At 43.2% G+C, this 8,808-nt stretch overlaps 1 pseudogene across 1 annotated transcript; it reads left to right on the top strand.

Annotated features, from left to right (window-relative positions):
- The first annotated feature begins 633 nt into the window (after positions 1–633).
- Positions 634–2,133, top strand: LOC146960118 (protein shisa-9 pseudogene; annotated as a pseudogene). Its single transcript, XR_015035519.1, has 2 exons — positions 634–926; positions 1,417–2,133. The product of XR_015035519.1 is annotated as a protein shisa-9 pseudogene (transcript).
- Positions 2,134–8,808: the final 6,675 nt, after the last annotated feature.

Raw genomic sequence — 8,808 nt, 5'->3', positions numbered from 1 at the left:
ACAGACAGACAGACGGGGATGAGGGGGAGCGATAAGTGGATGATGAGCAGGAGTGACCGCAGCAGATGTTGACTGTCCTCCGTCAGCCAGGCAAACATATTTGACATGCAGCAACACACACACACACACACACAGAAGTGAACACAGAAAAACAGAGAAAAGTCATTTCAATCCGTTCTATTTCATTTTTACTCTCCTGTTTATATTTTAACCCTCCTTCCAGGCTTTTTTCCTCTGGGGATGATGGGAGATGCAACTGACTACCCCCCCCCCCACACACACACACACACACGCACATACACACTCCCCACTCAACCCCCCCGTCACCACTCTCTCTCTCTCTCTCTCTCTCTCTCCCTCTCTCTGTCTATCTGGCACTGAGCAGAGGTAAACAAAGGAGGAGATCTCATTTGGTTCCTGAACTGTTGCAGCGGTGCAGCCACACACGCTCTCTCACTTCATCTCCCTCTCTCACACTCACACTCACACACACACACACACACACACACACACATACTCGCGCCACAGCGCAAAGGAGTATTGGCAGGGGGGGTGAGATCCTAGCAGTCCTGGACCGGTCTTCACTCACACCTGCCAGCACTGACAGGGCAGTGCTTCAAGAAGAAGAGGAGAAGGAGAAGGAGAAGAAGAGGTGATAACGAGTGGAGGAGGGAAAAGAGGGTGAAGAGCTTAAGTGGAGCGTGTCGTTTTGTGTCTTGTTGAATCTCCTGGATCGAGCCCAGCACGAGCTGATGATGGAGAACACATGAGGAAGAGACACAGCCGCGGGGACACTCAGGGGGAAAAAGATGCTGCTGAGTAAAGTTTGTGGATATTTTTCCAGAGGGAATTTTTAGCCCTTGAACTTTGGGGGGAAAAAATCAGAGCGGAGGGTCGACTGTGTGCAGACTGCAGAGACAGAGAAGGTGAGTTCAGGGATTTTCTACATTAAAATTCCCAATGACTTTCTGTTGTATTCTGTTTCATGGTCTAAAAACGCATATGTGCCTTTTGGGTTTACATACAGTCAACCGCTGGTCGTTACTCCGTCTGTGATCCTCAACGATTCATTTGCCTTAAGCTGCTCGTCTAACATAGAAGAGACAGTGATGACGTCCGTCTGTGTGATCGCAACCTCAGATAGTGATTCTGACTGACCTGTTTAAAAAGTCCTCTGTCCTCTTTCCATCATTGATTCTATAAGTACGTCAGATCAATAGATGCATCATTTGTTTAACACTCTATATGAACCTGCTGTAAATGAGTTTGTCTGCTCTGGAGATGCTGTCCCTGCAAAATGTAACTTTATGAACACTGAGAGCAGATGACAGGTTGTGTTTGTGTTGTGTATAGAAGGATGCTCTGTCTCTGACACTCTGTCTCCAAACTCGTCCCCCTCCCCCCTCCTGTTCAAAGCCTGCAGGTGGGACGTTGGATAAAAGGGCTTTTCCCAGCAGCATGGCAGTCACCAACCCTTCCTCCTACCACCTTCTCCTCTTCTTCTGCTCCTCCTTCCTCATCGCTCAGCCTGCCCTCACCCAGGACCCGTCCGTCACCACCATGACGGTAACCAAAGGCGACGCCCTCATGGTCCCCACCACACTGGCCAACCAGACCACCGCAAACTACGTGGAGACAACCCAAAACACCCCCCTGGAGACGGGGTTGTCCACCCCCATTAGCGGTGGGGACGCAGACGACGAGGATGTCCCTCCAGCGGGTGGGACGCGTTGCCAGGGTTACTATGATGTGATGGGTCAGTGGGACCCGCCGTTCAACTGCAACGCCGGCATCTTCCTGTACTGCTGCGGCACCTGCTTCTACCGCTTCTGCTGCCAGTTCCGCCAGCAGCGGCTGGACCAGAACATCTGCTCCAACTACGACACGCCCATCTGGGCCAACACCGGCAAGCCAGTGGCCACCATCACCGAGGGCCAGGAGGACCAGGAGCGGGACCGCACGCACCTCATCGTCTACATCATCTGCGGCGTGGTGGCCATCATGGTGCTGGTCGGCATCTTCACCAAACTGGGCCTGGAGAAGAGCCGCGGAGGGAGCGGAGGAGGAGGAGGAGGAGGAGGGGGAGGAGGAGGAGGAGCAGGGCCAACGCACTCTGACATCAACTCAAGGTGAGGAGCATGAGGGCACGCGTGTGTGTGTGTGTGTGTGTGTGTGTGTGTGTGTGTGTGTGTGTGTGTGTGTGTGTGTGTGTGTGTGTGTGTGTGTGTGTGTGTGTGTGTGTGTGTGTGTGTGTGTGTGAGGAGGTGGTCTGTATGTTGGTGACCGTTCTGTGTGTTCGCAGACACAAGCAAAAGGAAGTTTGTGTGTAGTTGTATAGCTATACATGTGAGGATCAGTTTGAGTTTTAACACTTTAAATCAGAGTGAGGACCTGTTGGGCAAGTGAGGACATGTTGGCAGATCCACACTTTCTCAGACCCCTTCCAAGGGCTGTTTGAGGGTTAAGACTTTATAATAACTAGGTTATTATAATTAGGTTTAAGTTAGGTTAAGAGTAATGGTTAAGGTTAGACATTAGTTTTGGATGGTTAAGGTTAGGGTAAGGGGCTGGGGAATACATTATGTCAATGAGTGTCCTCACAAAGATAGCATTACAAGGATGTGTGTGTGTGTGTGTGTGTGTGTTCTTGTACATACTACATTGTGAGGACCGGCGAGAGTTTTTAACCAACACTGTGAGGACACTTTTGGGATGTGAGGACATTTTGGCCGGTCCTCACTTTGTCAAGCTTTAAATTAGCTCTAAATGCTATAAATAAGCTCCCCTCTGTTTTTCACAGAGGGTCCTCAGTTTGATAGTAAGTTAAGAATTTTTCGCCAGAATTTCACACACTTTTTACTCTCTGCTCCGCCTACTGGTGAAATTTGGTACTGCACCCAAATATTCACCAAACGCTTAGGCATATAGGACTAATCTCCTGCTGCTGTACTAAGACATTACTAGAAATCATGTTTGTTTTGTTTTGCATGGCCATTTATGATTTTTTGAAAATTGTTTTAATTAATTCAATGGATAATTATTGAATTTGTGCTATGACAATATTTTTCCATGTGATTTGTTTAAATTTAAAAGGATTAACATTTAAAATGTTATTATTATTATTATTATTATTAATAATAATAATAATAAGCAAATTAAGGCTAAGTGCTGTCCAAAACCCACTGTCATATTTGTGAAACTTTTATTGTCGTTTAGACTTCATTTTACATGGTCCAGATCCAAAACTACTCTACTTAGACAAGACAGATCATTAGTTACATTACTAGATCATGACAGAAGCTGGAGACCTACCAATTTTTAGTTATATAAAACCTTTATTCTATTTATGAAAATGCAATAAAGAGACATTTTGCTGTTTTTCTTTTTCCACGTCTAGACCATTCATGTCCGAAATAGTGAAAGCTTTTTTTCTAGTTTTATAGTTCAGTAAGAACAGTTTTCTGTTTGACACGTAGACCACGTTGGACCAGGTCCATATCCAAAATCACCATACAGAGGCAACTAGTAACTAGGTACTAGATTAAATACTGTCTTTTTGGACAAATCATCTTCTTGCATGAGCACTACTGGTCTATGTGGTCTACATCTGGGGGAAAAAACAATTAAAATGTCTTTTTTTTTTTCATTATCATAAATAAAGCACAGTGGTGGTGAGGCATTCCTTACTTTTACAATGTATGGCGTGCCATCACAACAGATGAGCAACAATGAGAGGACCACTGTTTGTTACCCTACAGTTTCCCCTCTACATCAGAGGCTGTGGACCAGAAGCCATCCTCAATGTCATCCATGACTCTACCTGCTGCATGCGGAAACTAATGACTTTTTTTTTAAAGAGGGCAGTTAATGGCTCATTATAGTTAGGCCTATCTTCCAGTCGCCTTTAAAGCAGATATCAGGTGAATGTTTTTGTTAATATAAGTCCTAAATAGTCCTATTTTTCTGTCAGCATCACTTCCATAGAGTGTTTGGTCTCTCCGTCACTCTGCTCTGCTGTAAACCAGGAGAAAACTTTCCTTGTAGGATACAAGTGTTATCCAATGAGGAGAGAGAACGGCATGAAGGGCTGTGTGTGCAGCCAAGGGATGCGCATGAATGTGGTGACGTAGGGACGAGGACCAATAGATGCCTGACGAGGGCGGGGGCTGCTAACTCATGGTGCGTTCAAGGAAACTCGTAACTTGTGTTTTTCCTTCCTGTGAAGTCATACCAGTTCGATCTGGTACGAGTTCACGGGTCGGAAGTTACGAGTGGCCGTTATAGTGACTTTCACAGGCAACAGGACGGTAAAAACACGAGCTACGGGTTGGAACGCTACAAAGTCGTAACAAAGCTGTAACTTACGGTTTCAAAAGCCTGGAACGCAGCATTAGACAAAACCACCGGATCGCTGATATCTGTTTTAATATGTGAAGTGGTCTGACTTCAGGAAAATGTTGATAATTCACGGTTTTATAATGATTATTCATTTTAATAGTTTTGGCTGATACAAAGACATGACATGGCCATAAATATGTGGCAAGGAAAATTTGATATTTTATCTTTTTCAATCATTACCTAGTTGAGTACTATATTCTTTATTTATTAATATAATATAAATACTTAAAGATTCCCTAAACCAAAAATCGTCTTTTTAAAATAATTAACATGTCAATTTAGTGTATGGGCTCTGCTACAAGGCATTTCAGGAGCAAAATTGCTAATCCACGCAATAACTGAGCATTTTAGACTTGAAAATGCAGTTTTAGTACCAGAGTCTGAAAAAACTGAATTCAATTTTTCAAATTGGAGTCCGTTTTCGTGCGTCACGAAACTATAGCAACCAATCCCGTTGATTCCCCCCCATCTCATTATATAAATTACCCACAGGGTGTAAAGCTGGAGTAACGTACGTTAAACAGCGATGACGGCGACGTTGCTCTGTGCTCGGTGAGGAGCGGTTAAGGACGGTGATACCAGCCTGTTACCAGTAGCTCAGAGACTGTGGGCGTGGCCTCTGGATGCGAGCACCTAAAGAACTTTATAATTCACAGCAGCGGCGGCTCAGGAGCTCATGCCGCTGTTTGTTGTAGTAATTCACCGCGATAGCGGCACTTCACTCCTACATAACAGCTGGATGCACCACAAAATTATGTGTTGGCAGCGGTGGCAATGTGGTAATGTCGCTGACTTATAATCTGTAGACTTGGGTTCGAATCCTGTGATCCATTTTCTTTCTCTGTCTTTAAACTTCATTCACTTTTCGGTTTTACATTCAAATTTGCATTTTAATACAAAGACCCCCAGAGGAAACACAAGCTTGCACTTGAAACCTGACGTGAGCTTCGTGTTTTCAAATCACCTGTCTGTCTTCCTTGCCCCTGACGCATTGACGCGGGGGGGGGGTGGGGGGGCAGCCAATGAGTGCTCGCGGCAGCGCCGCTGCTCGTTGAATACAGCTGTAATAACGTGATTTCAGGTCCTGAAACATTTGTAATATCTCTGGAAAAAGTCACTAGATTTGTCGCTAGTCGCTTTTTACAAAAGAAGTCGCCAAGAGGGTTTGGAAAGTCGCCAGTTGGCAACACTGCGCGCACCGCCGTTACCTAGCAACCCTGACCAAGCAAATCATGCATATTAATAAGATGTGAATTTTTCAATGAGGGAGAAATATGGACGTGTTGTTAGTGTCTTTGGAGATTTATTTTAAACAACTTTTTTTTATCAAAAAATAGTCATAGCAGAGCATTTTTACACATTTTTTTACATGCACATCATGCCCATGACAATGGGACTTGAGCTTTCATTAGTTTTCACAGCACAAACAACATGATTTAAAGTCAACAGTGAACATTACGGCCCTTTCCTGTATGTCATTCCCCCCCTCTCTGCCTCCCATTTCCTTTCACACTCTGAACTGTCCTATCAAATAAAGGTATGAAAAGCCAAAAATACTGTATATAGGCTACTTAAAAAAAAAGACAGACGACAGTCGCCATGGTGGGGATCGGCCCACATAATAGGTGCCAGGGGTCTGCTGCACTTGACTCGTCTTGAAACACAAACCAAGGAGTCCGAAGGGACAGTGTTGTTGTGTGTCCTTGAGAGGAACAAGAACGACAAACACACGGTGACCTTTGACACGTCTGAGGGTCGCACGGAACTCCACACAGTTGATGGGCCTCACTTCCTGATACACAAACTCAAATGTCTGCCTCCTAGCTTAAAGCGTTAGTGAATTATTTGGTGTAGATTTGATCAGCTGTTCTAAACCCTCTCACGCCTTCTCTATTTCCCACTTGCGCTGGTTGGAGGGACGGAGGTGGGAAAGAGGAGGATTTGCAGTAGGGTGCGTGGTGGACGAAAATTGCAAAGTGTGCCTAAACACGACAGAGACTGGGAGAGAGCTACGAAATTAGAGCCCTTAATGTGAAAAAGAAAATATATCTAAAGGCATAAAAAGTGATGCACTTTTTTTTTAATTTAGACTTTATCCAGTTAAAGGAATTGTGTGAAAATATGTTTGTGTTTTATGGTCAAACGTCTTCAGTAAGGCAAAATACTGAAAGGGTTAACAGGGTTTTAGTGAGGTGCTGGAGAAGCAGAAGCAGGACTGGGGCTCTGCTAATTAACGACCCATCAACTCAGCAGCCAGAGCACTCTGTGCAAGGTGAAGAGTTCACCGGCTGAGTGACACTGGCTGCCTCTCACCTGTTAAAGAGACAGATGGAGAAAATTTAAAAGACTGCAATTTCATTATATAAAAACAATGATGGAGGATCATATTAATTCAAAGGACTATGAAATTTTGATTTGGAAATTTTCAGGAAATGTAAAGTATTGATGCATTTTCTTCCTCCATCTGATTCAAATTTACCCATCCTAATACAGCTCCTGAAGAACGGTTCAGCTAGAGAGATGGCTGAGGTCTAATTTTCTTAGATTCTAAGAGTTATATGCTAAGAGTGCAAGGAGGAGGAAAATCAATATACAGATCATCTTTACAGTATATGGAACTGTACAGGACAGATAACTATCCCTCAAGATTTTCTCCTCAATAACACAAAATTTTATTTACTCTGGGAATCTCATTTGAGACTTTTGCTGAAAGTATATCAGACAGACAGAATAGTGAACTCAAACAGTATGTCACAAAAGAACATCAGAGAAAGTTACAGATACCGGAATTAACTTTAACAGAGGTTTATCATATCATGTAGCTCGTGTTATGGTGGTGGAGCACTACAAGTGGGTCCACAGTCTCCAAGAGATAATAACAGACTGAGATCTGGAAAGTCTGTAGCTACAGAGTTAATTCATGTTATTTTTCATATTTATTAAATCATATGATGCAAAGCTAGTTAAGACAGATAACAGTCAGTCTTGGCTATGCTGCTGCCGACACTGCTGCTGCCCTGCTGGGACCCTTACTGCTTCTTCATGTTACTGCTGTTGCCCCTCCTACCCATGAGGTTTTGCAAACCCACCACCTCCCCAGCATCCACCTGTGGGCTCTGTCTCTATGATTTCCTGCGAGGCCCTGCTTTCATTCCCTGTAATGTCTGTCAAAGTAGATCATTATTCAGGGAATGAATATCTGAGACAGAGCCTGTTGCCTGCTCATTGTTATTAATTGTTCTAATTTTGAGTTGCCTGACTGAATTGTACAATTTTATATGTTTCTCCACTCATTTGTTCATTTCCTCAATAAATAAATCAAGAGGTTAAATCAATATTGACATAAATTTAATCTGAATTTTTTAATTAGGTGTCCCTTGAGTTATGTGAAACTCTGATGCTCTTTATATGTCAAAGAGACCATGAAGTCACTTCACCGCAGTGAAAGTGTTCATCAAAATAAAACTTTAAATTCTGGGGCGATAGCTCTGTGTGCTCATTCCAATTTAATTTCCACATCATCTTTGATTGCCAGTTTTGTAAGCAGGGTTTCCACCGAATCAACTGCCTTTTTTTTTTTTTTTTACACACCGCAACATATGGTTCACGTCATAACTTCATATTTTGGCCATTCAAGCTTCCATAGTCCATAGTTCACTTGTTTGTTTGATAGTTCAAAGACTTTTGGTTAAGTAGCCATGGATAGCTACCCCGCCGTCATTGCGGCCATCGCCGGCCATCGTGCCAAGTGTGTTCTGTTTCCTCATGATAACAAGATAAATCTTATTTTAAGAAGAAAAGTTTTGTTATCCTGAGAGAGCAATATGCACACATCTTGTCACCTTTGATTTTAGGGAATTTCCATCTGTCATTTGAAGGGTTAAAATCCTGTTTATGATGATGGAGATTATTTTATGATCAAGACTGAATGTGGGAAAAAAAATATAAAAAAAATACACTCATTATATTTTTATTCATATTTATGAATATGTACACAAAATGTATATGAGGGTTTTTTGAGAATGCACTTGTTGGAACTGTGAAAATATGTTCAGGTGTTAGGGTCAGCCTTCATCAGAAAGGCAGAGCAGTAACAGAGTTGTTGAGAGCTGCTGGAGAAGCAGAAGCTGGGGCCTCTGCTAATTAATGGCCCATCAACAGCAGCCAATCAGAGCGCAAGGTGAAAAGTTCAAATCGGTCCTCACTCTGATGGTTAAAAACTTTTTTCCTGAAACTTTGTTTTTCACACAATCTGAACGAATGTATAGTTTGTTGGTTCCCCCTAGTGTTCAGACATATGTTTCCTGTGTTGACATGAGGTCTAGAAATGCCGGTCCTCACTTTGCAGGAAATTCACTCGGTCCTCACTATGCAGCAAGTACAAGAATGTGTGTGTGTGTGTGTGTGTGT

Source organism: Trachurus japonicus, unplaced genomic scaffold, assembly GCF_045865225.1.
Source record: "Trachurus japonicus isolate A0001 unplaced genomic scaffold, Traja_1.0 AP030701.1".
In the NCBI taxonomy this organism is placed as follows: Eukaryota; Metazoa; Chordata; class Actinopteri; order Carangiformes; family Carangidae; genus Trachurus; species Trachurus japonicus.
The sequence above is the reverse complement of the archived record's forward strand: the minus strand, read 5'-3'. Positions and strand labels throughout refer to the sequence as shown.